At 37.9% G+C, this 17,692-nt stretch overlaps 1 protein-coding gene across 2 annotated transcripts in view; it reads left to right on the forward strand.

Annotated features, from left to right (window-relative positions):
* Positions 1-6,597: 6,597 nt before the first annotated feature.
* Positions 6,598-17,692, forward strand: part of LOC131438203 (uncharacterized) — a 193,665-nt gene continuing 182,570 nt past the window's right edge. The window contains exon 1 of one of the 2 annotated variants that reach the window (XM_058608059.1): positions 6,598-7,365. The gene's annotated coding sequence lies outside the window, so the exon portion shown is untranslated. The remainder of the gene's footprint in view (positions 7,366-17,692) is intronic. The other variant, XM_058608058.1, reaches the window with a different exon arrangement.

Consider the following 17,692-nt stretch of genomic DNA (forward strand, 5'->3'; position numbering starts at 1 on the left):
CGGCCTCCAGAATCGAGCGAACCAGGAAGTCATATCCTTCAAGTCGAGGGAGCTCTTTCATTGAATTTGAGATACTTGAGATATTACTTTGGTATTTCATCCAGTCAATATTTTTTGTCAAATCATACGGAATTTTAACTGAATCAGCAATGCAATTGCTACTACTTCTTGAGGTGATGATTGATACATGATCGGTCAGGAAATATTTTCCAGGTGCAATCTAGTCGAATTAAAATCGAACACAGAGATAAATCTAACGAACCTGGACGTGCTGGAGGGCTTGGAATCCGTGTCATGCTACCCATATTCAATACTGTCATGTTGAAATTATCGCAAATATTGTATATTAAAGCTTATCTATTATCATTGTGGAGGGAGCCCCAAGTGATCCAATGCGAGTTAAAATTTCCTAGAATTTACAGTGGAGCTGGAAAGGCTTCTACTATTTCATTAAACTGTCGTTGTCCAACTTGAGCTCTTGGAAGAATATATATATATATATATATATATATATATATATATATATATATATATATATATATATATATATATATATATATATATATATATATATATATATATATATATATATATATACCGAAGCTATACAAATGTCTTTTCCTTTAATGTTTATTGGACAACGACAGTTTAATGAAATAGTAGAAGCCTTTCCAGCTCCACTGTAAATTCTAGTAAATTTTAACTCGCATTGGATCACTTGGGGCTCCCTCCACAATGATAATAGATAAGCTTTAATATACAATATTTGCGATAATTTCAACATGACAGTATTGAATATGGGTAGCATGACACGGATTCCAAGCCCTCCAGCACGTCCAGGTTCGTTAGATTTATCTCTGTGTTCGATTTTAATTCGACTAGATTGCACCTGGAAAATATTTCCTGACCGATCATGTATCAATCATCACCTCAAGAAGTAGTAGCAATTGCATTGCTGATTCAGTTAAAATTCCGTATGATTTGACAAAAAATATTGACTGGATGAAATACCAAAGTAATATCTCAAGTATCTCAAATTCAATGAAAGAGCTCCCTCGACTTGAAGGATATGACTTCCTGGTTCGCTCGATTCTGGAGGCCGCAGTACCAGCCCAAACCAAACGATTTCTAGACGACTAACAGCAGGCCTTCCAACCTTTGGTGAGACAAATAGTGCTCAGAGACAAAACTGGCAAAACTTAATGCTTGCAAAACGTTTCTGAAACGGGAAGAAGAAACACCTTAGAATTTTGAAAAATTCTTGGTTTTAGAAACCAAATCCAAGAGCATACTACGGTTCAAGAAGCTACACTGGAGACATTTTGTCGAAGGTTTGTCAAGAGAAATCTCAATGTGGGAAACGAGAGTGATGAATACTAGAACCGATGGATATTTCACTCTGCTAAGAAAGTTTGCCCCTTTTCTGATCCTACGCAGAGCGGGAGTCTCTTTCAAATAATGGTTCCATTGATAACCCCTTTTCAATGATGGAATTTCCTATAGCACTCTTGTCTTACCACAATATCGCTCCTGGGTTGGACAGAATTGAATTCAACTTGGTGAAGAATCTGCCCAATCTGGCAAAAAGACTTTTGTTGGAATTGTTTGTTCTCAGTGAAAACACATTGAAAACTTAATATGATGTAGATTTTCTCGAAATCAAAACAACGAAAATAAGGCATGTATAATCAGTTAATGATTTGCTCCAAAAAGACATCACTGAAAAATAACCCGTTGCTAGCATAAGCATAAAATTGACAGCCCAAAGAAGGCTTGGGTTAGTATACATCAAGGTGATATTACTTGCAAACAAAACAAAAGCGATTTTTAGCAACCCACTAACCACACCACGGAGAAATCCGGCTTTGAACTTAGGTGTTTTAGAATGTGAACTTTATGCGATTGCTATGGACTGCAAGTGCTAAAGATGGAAAATGCTCGATTATATGACAAGTAGTGCTGTTTCACAAAGTTGTATGCAGGTAGTTTCTGTCAGTGCACATTCGTTGCGTCGCTTCCATCCCGCATCCACCGTGAATTGCAGTGTGGCTATTTGAGTACAGTATGAACATGTTCTCTTTGTCCTTCTCATATCCAAAGCTGTAGCATTCGAACATTATAACATCGAACTATTAATACTCAAGTTTTCTAAGCCATTATAGTAGATGGAACTGGTATGGTAAAACATATATTTTTGATTTTAAAATCGTGATCTGATTCAAAAGCTAAAATTTTCGAAGCTTTTTTTTCTCTGGAAAGTGGTTCGGGATGTCAAAGTCTACATTATGAAGAATATATTAGTTAAAAACTCATTCGCCAAGTGGTGCTAATGCACTCGGAGATTTTTGATAGAAGTTTTTAGATTACCATGTATCTCTGAAACGTGACGATTAAAACATCGGCGATTCTCGAAAGCAATTCCGGGCGTTCAAAACTAATAATCAGCAGTTATAAGAGATTTGTCTTACTTGGTAAAGTCAAAGTACAATGAAATAATCGAAATTCCTGTAACTCAAAATTATGCAGATTTAGTTTGACGGTTTCTTCGGGAAAGTGTATTGATGTTCCAAGATCTATTAGATGATTGATAAAATATTTCTTATAATATCTAGCGAAGGTGAGTATATGAAGTTCTAAGCATTTATAACTAGGAATGAGAATTGTTTTGAAGAGTATCTCCGACACAGTTCTTGGTGGCATTTGTAAGCCACTAAAGTATTATTAAGATTTAGCTCTATGTTCTGAGATCTGAGACATTCAATGTAGTAATAGTTCTAATTTCGTAAACAATGAATTTTTTATTTTGTTGGATATTAAGTTATGGGTAACGCGTTTGGCGAGTAGATGTTTTGTATTTTTGTTTTTCGCAGCAGTATCTCACAATTGTCTATGTCACAACTATTTTTTCTTCGGTATTGCTGCTTTCAGCAGGAGCAAAGACATTGCATTCAATTTAACCACAATTCGTTAATTGAGAGTTCCAACCAATCCCAGTTGTCCAAAGTGGTGTCACTTTCTTGGCATAGAAGGCTTCGCGTCATAATAAAAACACCGCATCGTTCTGCGCAGTATGAAGAGGCATCTATAAATATATGCTGCAAATCATTTCTTTGCCTAGTTGATGCTTGACTGTGAATGAAACAAGTAGCTCGTCCAGTGAGGTGACGACTAGATTGTCGCTTTTGCTTACTCTTCACTATACGAGGCTGGGTGTCAATTTAAAAAATGCAAAACTAACCGTGTAATCTTTTTGATGGATTTATATAATTCAACTACCACGTTAACTATGGCAATGTTCGTTCGTGTATTAATAACATCAAGTTACAATATGAACAGAATTGAGAAATTTGGTTGCGTATGCATTGGTTCCTTAATATGCGAAAGTGAAATCAATGAAAGTAATAAAATATGTTTTTTTTTCTTATAAAAGATATTTTCATTCAGGCCTATTTGCGTACAAGCTTTACGTGGCCGATTGAGCTGAGTTTTTAGCTAAAAAAAATTTTTGTATGGGATCTCGCTGTCACCCTTTTTCTAGGGGGAGAAGGAGCTTCCATTTCCATCAGCAATGCAATTGCTACTACTTCTTGAGGTGATGATTGATACATGATCGGTCAGGAAATATTTTCCAGGTGCAATCTAGTCGAATTAAAATCGAACACAGAGATAAATCTAACGAACCTGGACGTGCTGGAGGGCTTGGAATCCGTGTCATGCTACCCATATTCAATACTGTCATGTTGAAATTATCGCAAATATTGTATATTAAAGCTTATCTATTATCATTGTGGAGGGAGCCCCAAGTGATCCAATGCGAGTTAAAATTTCCTAGAATTTACAGTGGAGCTGGAAAGGCTTCTACTATTTCATTAAACTGTCGTTGTCCAACTTGAGCTCTTGGAAGAATATATATATATATATATATATATATATATATATATATATATATATATATATATATATATATATATATATATATATATATATATATATATATATATATATATATATATATATATATATATATATATATATATATATATATATATATATATACCGAAGCTATACAAATGTCTTTTCCTTTAATGTTTATTGGACAAGCAACAACTTCTATACTAGAAGTCGAAGGAATGTTTAATTTATTAAAGGAATAGCATTTCTTAGCTCCGAAAAATGACTACACCATACGGAGAGTTCCTAAAAGCACAAGATTGAATCATTTACGGCGGATGGTGAATTATTCATCAAATGATACAAACCCTGATAGAATTGGCCATAGAGCTAATAACTGCTTTAAAAAAGTCCTAGCTATTGGAAGGAATGCCGATATGAGGGTTTTTAGGGGTTCAGAAAAAAAACCCACAAGATTATTGTTTTTTTTTGTACTAGTTCCTAGATTGGTTTGTGAATTTTACAAACCAGGAGGCACAGTCTTTGGTTTTGAATTTGACTTTTTTGGTTTTGAAAGTGGGTCTTTTTATGATGGTGAAATTTTAGGTTCCTTTTTGGGTAATTTCTTTCTTTTAACTGACCCTTGAAGTAGTAACAAACGATGTACCTTCACTATTTTCATCAGAGTCGGAGTTTTCTGTTTCTAAAGGGTGGGGGATATCAAAGACAGTTTCAAGCATTTCTGCATATGTACGACTGGAACCGTGCTTTTAAAGAAAGTTTCATTTTGTCTTTGCGCAACTCAAATGCAGCGCGTGCTGAGAGATTATGAGAACTCTGCCTACAATAAACACATTTTTCAATGTCTTTATTGCAAACCTTATCAGCATGGGGTTCTCCACATCTAATACATTTAGGCTCGTTACTATAATAAGTAGCTGTGTGGCCGATTTTTTGACAGTTCATGCAATTCATAACATGCGGAACGAAATGCCGAAACAGAAGACGATCTTTTTCGAATAAGTCTTGTTTCCATCATTAAGGACGATAAGTCTTGTTTTCATCGTTAATAGATACTGAGTACAATTGTTTGTACTCGAGTATCTTAACTCTTCCGAGCATAGAGTTTTTGAAACGACCAGCTTCATTCTTAAGTAAGTCATCGACCTTCAAACTCGCTTCAGTGACAATACCGTGAATTTCTACACTCCAAAAAATCTGAATATTACAGGTGACTTAATCCCTCATACGATGTAATTCATAAAGACCAAATTAGTCAAACGACGGAAAATTTCATTTTTAATGACTTAGATTAGCTTGAATTTTACTGGTTCCGACTGTAACTTGCATTTTGTTAGCACTGTATGAATTTAAATGCACCTTTTACCAGCCAAGCAGTTGTGTGCTTTTGTGGCTCAGTCAATTAACAGACGTGCTTTGCGATCCAATGGTTCTCGGTTCAAGTCGCGGCTCGCTATCAGTATTCATTTTTTTGTTTAAATGAATTTCATGTTATGGAATTTTGGACACAATATGAAATGTTCTTCCACGTAAAATTGCGTGAACTGCGACGCTTCATTTATGTGCATCTAACAAGATGTAAAATCACAGGGTTTTTTCGAAGTGTGTACATATCTCGATGGAATATAAACTTGATATTCTAGAACGAATAATTCACAGATTGCCGTTTGGATATCCTGTTTCAAATCGTTAACAACAACTCGAATTTTATCACTATTAATTTAAGAGATGTTTACGACTTCTGAAAATTGTGCTCTCAGATCTTTTGTAATTGACTTCAAATTCAAAGGCTTTAATTTGCGCCGAAAATAGACTATCCATGGCCCAGAAGTACCCTCCGGATAATGCTTTGCCTGCTTTCAAGTCGGGATCGCCCCGAATATTGGCTTTGCACCAGGGCACCATCCGGTTTTTTACCTGCAGCTATAGTTGTCTTCGTCTCGGTAGCAGCCGCTAACTCACGAGTCAGTAATAACGATACACAATCCCTAGAATGCATTTTACTGAGTGAAATAAACATTTGTTGACAGCAGTACCTGAAGACACCGCTGTGATGAAATGTTATTTTTGTTGACAAAATAAGCTACCAAAGTTCGAACAACTGAGATCAGTAATTCAATGTAGGTGTGCAGATATGAGACATGACCTGTTTAGAAGCACTATTAATCGAGTTTCAAAAATCGTATAGCGTTTTCGTTTTTAGCGGTGGCCCTATACCGTTCTAGGGTAACAAAGAAGCCTTGAATCCATCCAAATTGGAGTGAGTACAGTCGGTGCTACACTACACCATTGCAGCGATGAAAAGAAAAATGGAATGAATCATTTGACAGAACTCTCATAAGCAACTTCGATCAGCTCGTTTAAATGATGACAATTCTAATGTTCCTATGAATAAAATAGCAACACTGCTTCTCACTAGAAGTAAATCCTCATAACGAAATTTCCCGGAATTTCGGTACAAGAACGGAACTAGCATAATCAATAACAACAACAACATCATCATCAAATCGTCGGGAGTTTGCTTTTCGCCGGGTTAAACGTGAGCAGAAAAATTTCCCATGAGAAACATAATTGGCTCTCTAGGTTCGGCAAGCGTTCGTTCGGGTGGCGCGTTTGCTGCCGCTGTCGTATGTTTTCCAGCTCCCGTGACCATGCAGCATAGCAAACCGAGTCAGTTCCCATAATTTCGCGAGTGAACGAAGGTCGACGTCGGTGGCCGTTCCGGCTGTGGAGAGAAAGCGAAAACAAAAAGAAAAAAAAAAAACAAACATACTCAGTGGGTGTCGCGTTTTCCCTGCAAATCCGAGCAGTGTGTGAGTGTTCTGTGTAAATCTTTTCGCAAACTCCCGTGCTTTTATGTGGCAGAGAAAATTCAAAATTCTAAGTGAAAATTCAATGAAAAGTTTGTGCCCAGGCGAAGATTTGATCGCTAAACCAGTAAAGTGATGGAATTTCGGTGCGGCGGAACTCCGAAGGAGAAAATCTAGCAAGTAATCTTCATGCACATTTAGGATAGTTAGATAAACGGAAAATATCTGCAGTGTGTGGGGTCAAATTTGCAAGAGAGAGGCCAACTGGTGCATGACTGCGGGTAATGGGATTTATTGCGTGAAAATGAATATTTCAGTAAGGTGAAAACTTTACGACAGTTCCGTCGGCGGAAAGGCTTGGATAAAGGGCTGCATTCACTACGACGAAAAACGAAATCAAATAGGACTATGTACTCTATCCCCCGGTTGATGCGGATAACGCGACTGACGAGAATAAGAGAAAAGGAACTTGACCTGACTCGTCAGTTCGATGTGTTTGCAAATCGAGTATCCGTTTGATTGAAGGGTGTTGTGTGGCAAGGATTGAATGACAAACAAAACACAGTTCAGCTGTAAATTACGATTTCGTTTTGCTTTGGTAATTAGGAAATAGTTCGATCAGTGTGTTTACTTTTTAAAACAGGTTTGTTGACAATACTTGTTAACAGGGTTTATTTCGTTGATTACTGTGAAGGTGGTTGAGATGGTTTGTCAGGAAATGACGATTTTAGAGTGAAAAAAAGTCAGTAGTAGGCGAGTCGGGTAGCCGGCTGCACAATACGCTGATCTAACAAGCATATATTCGACCCCAAGAAGTCATATATTCGACCCCCGACCTAGAATTTCGCGTACATGCATAGTGTATCACCGCATCACGAACGATGTTAGCTTCTTGGATATATGTTTTATGCGTAAAAAGGCGGGTGGGTAATGTCAGAGACATAACTGGATGTCGTGAATACAAAAAAAACTGGCACACTTCATTCACACTTCCAAATATAAGTTAGTTGGTCGATTGTTCACTACTAGAATTTGAAACGATGCCCACACTAAAGTACAGATTAGTTACATTAAACGGTTGCTATTCCAAAACTGTATATTCTAAACTTGAAACAAAAGGCTAAATTTCATAAAGAATTTTGAAATAAAGCTTGCTTCAGGTAGAATTGGAACAAAGACAATTGCCTGTATTTCAGTTATTTATTATTGAATTCAAGACCTTTTTTTTATACAAATGTAGCATTTTCTTCATACTTTAAAAAAAATACGGATAAAATTATTCGTCACGGTTTCGAAGAAATTCTCGAATTTTCCTGTAACACCAGGTCGTCATCTGATTGGTGTTTTTGACAACCTTTCCCTTTGCCTTGAGTCTCATCTTCATGATTGCCCAGTATTTCTCAATAGGGCGAAACTGCGGGCAGTTGGGTGGGTTAAGGTTTTTCGCAACAAACTGGACCCCTTTCTCTGCATACCATTCTTGAACGACTTTTCTGTAATTACAGCTTCCCAAATCTGGCCAAAACATTACGGGATGGTCGTGGAATCGAATTCGTTTTTAGAGACACTCTTTTTGGTATAGTTCTGATGTCATTGTCTTATTTGTAACGAAAAATTTCGTTTTTTGCCACAGCTGCAAATGCCCTGCCAAATCATAAATTTTCTTGCAAATTTGTCGGCATAAACAAATTTAAATTTGGCTGGAACATCTCCCCGAGCCGTTTCCAAGTTAAATTTTTGATCCGAGATTTGCTCGAAGTCAGTCTTGACATAGGTTTCATCGTCCATCAGAAGACACCCGTCGAACTTGGTCAGCACCGGGTCATATAGTTTCCGAGCACGAATTTTGACCACACTATTCTGTTTTATGGTTCGATTCGGCTGTTTGCTAGCTCGATACGACTTGATTCCTTCCCGGAGTCGAGTTCTCCTCACGGTACTATGGGCAGCACCGAATTTTCTGGCCAAATCACGGTCCGACAGATTAGGATTCCTCTTAATCGTCTTCAAAATCTTACCACGCAGTTTCCGGTCGACAGTTCCACTCCGACGATTGGCTTGAGGCTTCCGAATCGTCGTCAATGTTTCCTGCTACCGTTTGATAACGAGCCAAATGGTATTTCTGAGCAATTTCAGCTATTTAGCTAGCCTAGATGCAGACCACAATGGATTTTCCAAATAACTGTGCACAATTTTTTCCCTTCTTTTGGCTTGCAAGTTGAGTACAGCGCTTACAAACGCAGCGCTACCCAGCGCTTACAAACGCATGGTATGGCTCAAGCTTGTCTTCGATTAAACGAAAAAGGGATAACGCATACAAGACCTTCAAACGTACATCGAACACAGAGAACTGGCAGCGCTACAAATTGTGTCGTAACAGCTACGTTAGAGCAATCCGTTCTGCGAAGAACAATGCAGTGCAGGAGGAACTTGCAAGTTGTACTGGCGATTCGAAACGGTTGTGGAAGCGGTTGAAACAGCTCATCAAACCAGGAGGTATTGCTCGTGAAGAAATAAAATTCGATGGAAATGGTGCAGCGTATAGCGACGAAGAGACAGCAGAACGGTTGAATACCTTCTTTATCCAAAACGTTAAGACTATTTATGATTCTATTTCACTGCCTAGCCAGACCCCATTAGTGTCTGATGCAACAGTGCGTTCTCCAGTTGACGCTGAGTTCCACCAGTTCCAGCCAGTTACCATGCCTCAGCTTGTAAAGGTGGTTACATCCCTAAAGCCTTGCTCTGGAGTAAATAAGGTTACCAAACGAGTTCTCGTCGACGCACTTGACGTGATTGGTGATAAACTACTGGATATTATCAACATGTCTCTGACGCAAGGAGTTTTCCCAGACGAATGGAAGGAATCGATGATAATTCCAATACCGAAAGTGCCAAATTCAACTCGGGCTGAAGATCGCAGGCCAATAAACATGCTGCCTCTCTACGAGAAAGTGCTAGAGATGATAGTGAAGGAGCAACTATCAGCCTACATTGAGGATGCGGGAATAATAGTAGAGGAACAATCAGGATTTCGGAAACAACATTCCTGTGAATCGGCACTGAACCTTCTCCTGCTCAAATGGAAGCAGGCAATCGAGCAAAAGAAGATAGTGTTGGCTGTTTTCGTAGACTTGAAGCGTGCGTTCGAGACGATAGACCGGAGAAAGCTGATTGGAGTGCTACAACACTATGGCATAGGAGGAACTGTACTGAACTGGTTCAACAGTTACCTGGAAAATCGGACACAAGTGACTAGATACAATGGGGCGCTATCCTCGGCAGCAGCGGTAGACCTTGGTGTTCCACAGGGAAGTGTGCTGGGTCCATTATTGTTCGTGTTGTACATAAACGATTTGAAAAAGACGTTGAAAAAGGCACAACTCAATCTCTTCGCTGATGATACCGTAATATACGTCATCTGTGACGGTTTCCGTGAATGCTACGACGTGATGAACGATGAACTAAAAGTGTTCGCTGATTGGCTGAAGTGGAAAAAACTGAAACTGAACGTCAGCAAAACGAAGTGCATGGTGGTGACTACGCGATCAAGGAATGAATGCAACGGAGTGGTACAAATAGATGGTGAGATAGTCGAGAGGGTCGATGCGATCAAGTACTTGGGTGTAATGCTGGACGAAATGCTAAATTTCAATGAGCATGTAAACTACACAATCCGGAAGGCTGCCCGGAAGTTCGGCGTGTTGTGTAGAATCAACCGCTACCTCACATTCGACAACAAAGTGATGGTCTACAAAACATTGATTGCCCCCCATTTCGACTACTGTGCCTCTATTTTGTTCCTGGCTTCCAAGCAACAACAGCGACGTATGCAGATTCTCCAAAACAAGGCCATGAGACTGATCTTGGGATGCGATCGACGAACACCGAGAATTTTTATGCTTGACTCTCTACAGTGGATGTCGGTGAGACAACGCGTGGAGTATAATACAATGATTTTTATTTTCAAACTAACGAACGGAATGGCTCCCCGATACCTCTCACACACAATTGTGTTCGCGAGAGATGCCCATCGCTATGAAACAAGACGAGCCGGAGACCTAAGATTGTTGAATTTCAGAAAATCCTGTACACAGAACTCGCTATTTTACGCTGGATACAAAATGTTCAATGAGCTGCCTAACGAAGCGAAGCGGACCAACAATCTTAGAGTATTTAAAGATCTCTGCAAGACTTTTGTGAGACAGAGACCCTTGGATTAGCGATGGAAGAGAAATGGATGGGTACACGGAAGTGCAGTAGATGAAACTAAAAAAATATCGAAAGATAACAGCTGGTAAACCTTCCCTCTACAAATGAAGTGTATGGGTGTGGGTGGGCCATCCAAAAAAAAAAAAAAAAAAAAAAAAAAAAAAAAAAAAAAAAAAAAAGTACAGTCAATTTGCGGAATGTCAAAAATCATACGTGAAGCTGACAAAATTCCCGACACGTGGGCGCCAAGAACTTCCAAATCCGTTCACCAGGAGCGCCACAATATGAGCAAAAGTTTGTTCCAATTCTAAATGAAGCAAGCTTTAATATAATCAATTATTCAAAATATCGATTATTTAGCGCAGATTCAAGCTGATCAACAAGATGAAAAAGATTCCGTTATCCATAATATTATCACTAGTACTTCATATCTGGCACGAATTCAAAATATAGGAAAACCAACAATGATAACAACAATGATATCTTATGATTATTACTTCATTATTATTACGACTTTCTTGAAAAAAAAAACATCAGAAGTATGTTTAAGATAACTACACAAACCGTTATTATCAATAACTATATTAATATAACATGCCAGACATGATAGAAAAATTTAGCATGAACATACCATGTCGGCTTCTAATCAAAACCGAATTTTGAATCCCGCTCACTCCAAACACTTTTTAAACAAATGTGCATTTTTTGCGTTGTTTTTTATTTCTTTTTTTTCCCCACATCTGAATCTGTATATTTCAGGAGAAATAAAATACAGAATAATCTAAATATGTGGCAACCCTGTTTCGCACGGCATATTTCGAAACGACACCCATACTAGCATAAAGATGTGTTCTACATCAATACTTTCATTTTCACATTGCGTGAGTCGTAATCGTTATTGACGGTGCAACGTTTGTCTACTTCCATTTGGGTGAATCTGATTTGGTACGAAATAGAAAAATTTCAATTAATTTTCAATGATGATCTGTAGCTCTGAAAAGTGATTTGACTTGTCACGACCAACAGGATCTGCATTTAGATCCGAGATGGTTCTTGGAATGTACACTGATGACTTCAGCTGGCAAGCTTCTGGTGTGAGTGCCGCTCGCTGCATTTCAACGTGAAGTCTTCGATGTTGCTCCCACAACCTAACTGTGCAGCTCTCCCTTTACGACTGATGACTTCAGCTGCCAGACTTCTGGTGTAGTAACGCTGTGTGCTCGGCCCGATGTTACTCTCGTGTGTATCTTGCTTCTATAACTTTTGCTAACAAAATGATAGAAAAAGTGAAATAGTCAGCTTTTATATCGCTGAAGCTGCACATATTTTGTTCTCTTCCTCTGAACGCGTTCTGATTGGCTGGTGCTGAAATGGGTCGTATCAGACAGGTTTTTTAATAGTGTACTATAGAAAAACTTCAATGTTGTTGCAATACACGTTCAAGTTGAAAAGTTTTGATTGTATTGGTAGTTAGATCGAGCTGAGCAATGTCTCTCTCTCTCTCTCTCTCTCTCTCTCTCTCTCTCTCTCTCTCTCTGTGAGTGTGTGTGTCAAATAATCTCACTAGGTTTTCTCGGAGATGGCTTAACCGATTTTAACAAACTTAGATTCAAATGAAAGTTCTCACTGTCCCATACTAAATTCCTGAATTTCATCCGGATCCGACTTCCGGTTCCGGAGTTATAGGGTAAAGTGTGTTAAATATTGTACACCGTCACTTAAACCGGCGAAACAAAATACGTAAAAAAATTTCTAAACTGGTCTCAAAACTACACAAATCGATAGTCATTATCAGTAGGCAACTACACAAACTGATTCCGGCTATCCTGGATCCCGGTATCCGGTTCCGGAAGTGCCGGAAATAGTGGTCATATGTACCAAAATGGATCTCACTCACTTTTCTCAGCGATGGTTTGACCGATTTCAGCAAACATAGATTCAAATCAAAGGTCTCGTGGTCTCATGCAGAATTCCTGACTTTCATCCGGATCCGACTTCTGGTTCCGGAATTATAGGGTAAAGTGTGTTCAATATTGTACACCGTCACTTGAATCGGCGTAACAAAATACGTAAAACAAATTCTAAACTGGTCTCAAAACTACACAAATCGATAGTCTGGTTCCCGGTATTCGGTTCCGGAAATATCGGAAATAGTGGTCAAATATACAAAAATGGATCTCACTCACTTTTCTCAGCGATGGTTTGACCGATTTCCACAAACTTAGATTCAAATGAAAGGTCTCGTGGTCCCATACGGAATTCCTGAATTTCATCCGGATCCGACTTCCGGTTCCGGAGTTTTAGGGTAAAGTGTGTTACATATTGTACACCGTCACTTAATCCGGCGAAACAAAAAACGTAAAAAATTTATTGTTTTTACGTTTCGTCTTTGACTCATCAGTGCAGAGCAGTTCAAATTGAACTGCTTAGTGCTAAACTCGGCAGTTCAATTTGAACCGCTAAGCAGACGTAAAGTTTCTGCTACTTACAGAACATTTTTTGTTTTGCAACGGAGTGCAATGTCTTTTCTGACGTGCCGAACGAAAACGTGTTTTCGACTATTTCTGTCCGATGCAGGTATGGTCATTTAGGGGTTATCCAAATTTTGTGCTTGGGCACATATCCATTCTTATTATTTTTACGTTTCGCACTACACTGATGAGTCAAAGACGAAACGTAAAAATAATACAAACGGTTTTGCGCCCTAGCACAAAATTTAGCGAACCCCTAAATGTAAAAAAAATTCTAAACTGGTCTCAAAACTACAAAAATCGATAGTCATTATCAGTAGGCAACTAAACAAACCAAATGCGGCTATCCTGGTTCCCGTTATTCGGCTCCGGAAGTACCGGAAATAGTGGTCATATATACTTTTCTCAGTGATGGTTTGATAGATGATGTGATGATGATGATGATGTGAAGTGAAGCCACCATCAGTTCAAGGACTTGCCAGTGGATGCGGGTAGACTTACAGTAGCCCCGATATGACATCCATTCACCTTCTTACTATAGCTGTTACCGAAAATCGAACAAAAAGGGTTGGGCGGATACGTTAGTAGAGTCACTTACTCGTATTCCGCGGGAATAAAAGATGCTCTTCCAACCATAATATCCAGTGCATGGATGAAGAATATCGCTATACATGCTTGAACCCGCCTGATGGTTTGTTTGAGAAGGGCGCGTCAGACTCATATCAAACCTTCAGAAGGAAACAAGTTTCCTTCAAGCGACTTGGGCTGGCTATCCACAATCCCTCGTCCAGTCATCAATTCGTCCGATGCCCTGATGCTCCCTCCCCTTTACGCCCCCGTGCAAAATGTTTTATATTGATAAATACAATGAAACATAGTGTAATGAAATTAATATAACATAAAATGATATAATAGATTACGAAATAATATAATACAATGTCATACAATATAATATAATATATTATAAAACATGATATAAAATAACAGTTAATGTAGAGTGTCAGTTATGCTCTTCTATCTTCGCAATACTGCAGGAAGTAGAATATTTCTACTTTCTAATAACAATAATAATATCCACATCTATAAAAATAATATATGTTATTATTATTGATGACAAATTAATAATAATAACAATCAATATAATAATGAAAATAACAATAAAAAACAATATATTATAGTACAATGAATTATATAATAAATAATAGAATAAATAAAATGATATGTTGCGATATGCTATGATATTATATTACTTGAATTTATATGTCATTTCTCATCCTCTCATTCTGCCATCAACGCATTCCATCGACCATTTGTCACCACAGACACACGTGTAGGCATGAAACAGGATCCAGTGAGGACCAAGCTCACCTTGTGACGACCTTGATATTTAGTTGAAAGTTACTTTAAAAATGATAACTTATAAGGAAAACAAATTTATATTTTGCGCAGAGGTACGTAGTATTACTCATAATAAACCCTACAATATAATATAATATAATACAACATAATGCGATACAATATAACATAATATAATAAAATATAATATAATATAATACAATATAATATGATATAATGCAATGCAGTATAATACCATACAACATATTATATAATAACATAAAATAGTGTAAGACGATAATATATGAAATAATATGCTATGATACAATATAACAGGAAATGTCGCAGTGTAAGTTACGCTCTTCTAATAATAATAATATTAAAAATAATAATAATAATACATGATGTAATAAACAACACAATTATATGTTGTAATATACTATGATAAACACTGCACTTTAGGATGGGCTTCAACCTACAAGCCATTTCGCACCCTCTCATTCTGCTACTAACGCAGAAGGCGATAGCACCCAGTCGACGCCGTTCTATTGACCAAATGTCATCATAGACGCTCGGGGAGGCATGAGATAGGGACTTGTGAGGACTTAGTTATCTCACCATTTGACGACCTTCTCAGTGATGGTTTGATAGATTTCCACAAACTTAGATTCAAATGAAAGTTCTCGTGGTCCCATACGAAATTTCTAAATTTTATCTGGATCCGAGTTCCGGTTCCGGAGTTATAGGGTAAAGTGTGTTACATATTGTACACCGTCACTTAAACTGGCGGAAAAAAAACCGTAAAAAATTATAAACTGAACTCCAAACCGTTATTCCCAATCTTAGGGTCAATTAAAAGGTCTTATGGTCCTATCAAAAATTACTGCATATTTTCGGATGCAACAAACATTTAAATCGTAATTTAAAGTGCGTACTAGTAGAGTTTATATGTCATGTTAGTTGGTGGCCGTACGAACCGACTTTGATTATACCGGTTCTCGGGTTCCGGTGCCGGAAGTGCATAAAATTGTGAACCCACTTCGTTTTCTTAAGGATGACCTACGCAATCAAAGCACTGTTTTATTCTGTATATTATGCACAAACAATCTCTTGGTTTCTTTCAAAAATCGAAGAGAAAATTTTTGAATAGAATTCCATAATATTGTATACATGAGAAAGACATCATTACACCGCTAGGTGGATAAAAACAGGTTTTTCAGTGTAATTTTATCGAAAACTAAACCGATAAATGTCATAATCGACTAAGAATCCAATTTTTCGACTGCTAGTTGACTGTTTCAAATGAGCGTGTGGTCGTTACTGGTGGACACAATGTGCGTATATGTTCAATCCATGAAAATCTAATCAATCTATTGAGTTCAGGAATTGTGTCACAGGAATAAATAAAAGAAAAAATGCTTTGTGATAAAACTACTAGAACAAGTGATTGCTTTTGAAAAGGAACTGCGAATGCGAATATAATCAAACGATTTATTGTCATAATGGCTGTAAACTGATGGGTGTAATTTGAAAACCATTATTAAGCCTGTTGATAAATTTGTAACCGTGCCTCGTTGATAAAATTGACAAACTTATAACTCATTACTTTATTTACAGAGAACAGTCATCGTTTCTAAGATATAAAAAAGATTCATCGAAAGAAGACTCTTACGATTTGCGATTTTTCTGAAAATTATTGGCGGGTGGAGCAAAAGTTTCCATCTGAGTTCAGAAATAATGTTTTCATCCGATCTCGCTGTGTGAACGGGTACATTATCATACTGAAAAATCATTTTCTCATATCTTGTGGAGAATTCTGATCGTTTTTCCTGAAATGCAGGATTCAATTTTCACAGTTTCTTCTGATTCAAGACGCTCGTAATACTAGACACCTTTTTTGATCCCACCAAATGCACAGCATCGCTTTCTTTCCTGAACGATTAGGTTTTGCAGTTGAGATGTCAATGATTGACCAGTTTCGTCCCATGAGTTTCTGCTCTTGGGATTCTATTTCTTATCTTCCATCACGATCCGGCGCAGAAAAGCCTTTGTTTTATGCAGAGAAAACCAAATTTCGCTCACCGATTTTCGCTTTGAATACTGTCTATCATTGTGTTCACGAGGAACCCATTCTCCCACCTTTCGTAACTTTCCCATGGCGTGTAGACGTTCAGAAAATGTTTGGCGACTAACGTTTTAGTCTCTCACACTGAAATTCTCACTTTTAAATTGTTTAATCCAAGGTTCACTTGTAGCGAGCGCATGTTCTTCGTAAGCCTTAGCAAGAATTCAAAGGGATTCAACATCACTTTCATGTCAATCAAAGTAATGATGCATGGTTTTTACTTGGCAAAAATTTCAACAAATTCGTGTAGTGAAATGTATGTGGTACTAATTTGCAGAAAAAACAGTAAGGGTTTTATAGAACGTGATGTTACTGCAAGATATTGATGCAATAGTTTCAAAGGTGAACTAATCCCTGTTTGCAGAGACATCTCTTGAAAAAAATCCGCATTATTAACTAGGACACCTGGTAAACGAAAAGCGAATGGCCGGTTATCACAAGGCAATTTTCATCTAAATCCTACAGTCTTGATTTTTTTAAGGAAATAATAAAACAGCAGCTAGAAGCATTTCGCTTCAGAGAACGTAGAAAAAAGGGGATATTAGAAAAGGTGAGCATGGTCTCTTGTCTGAACTGGTGTAGCCTTAGATTGCCCACCGTCGAGCCGTCTATTCAGTATTCAAATACGTCAGCCATCATCGGCACGGCTGTTTTCTTTATCGTAGAGCCTATTCATCGCTTCACGTGGCTTATGACTTACCAAAAATAGGAAACTATTTTCCCAAGCCAGCATGATGGAATCTAGCGAGATCCAACGAACGGGGGCATAAAAACTAGAGCTATAGAAATGCCAGTCATCTTTGCACCTTGCCGTTCGAAGTCATTCC

The sequence above is a fragment of the Malaya genurostris genome, chromosome 3 (genome assembly GCF_030247185.1).
Source record: "Malaya genurostris strain Urasoe2022 chromosome 3, Malgen_1.1, whole genome shotgun sequence".
In the NCBI taxonomy this organism is placed as follows: domain Eukaryota; kingdom Metazoa; phylum Arthropoda; class Insecta; order Diptera; family Culicidae; genus Malaya; species Malaya genurostris.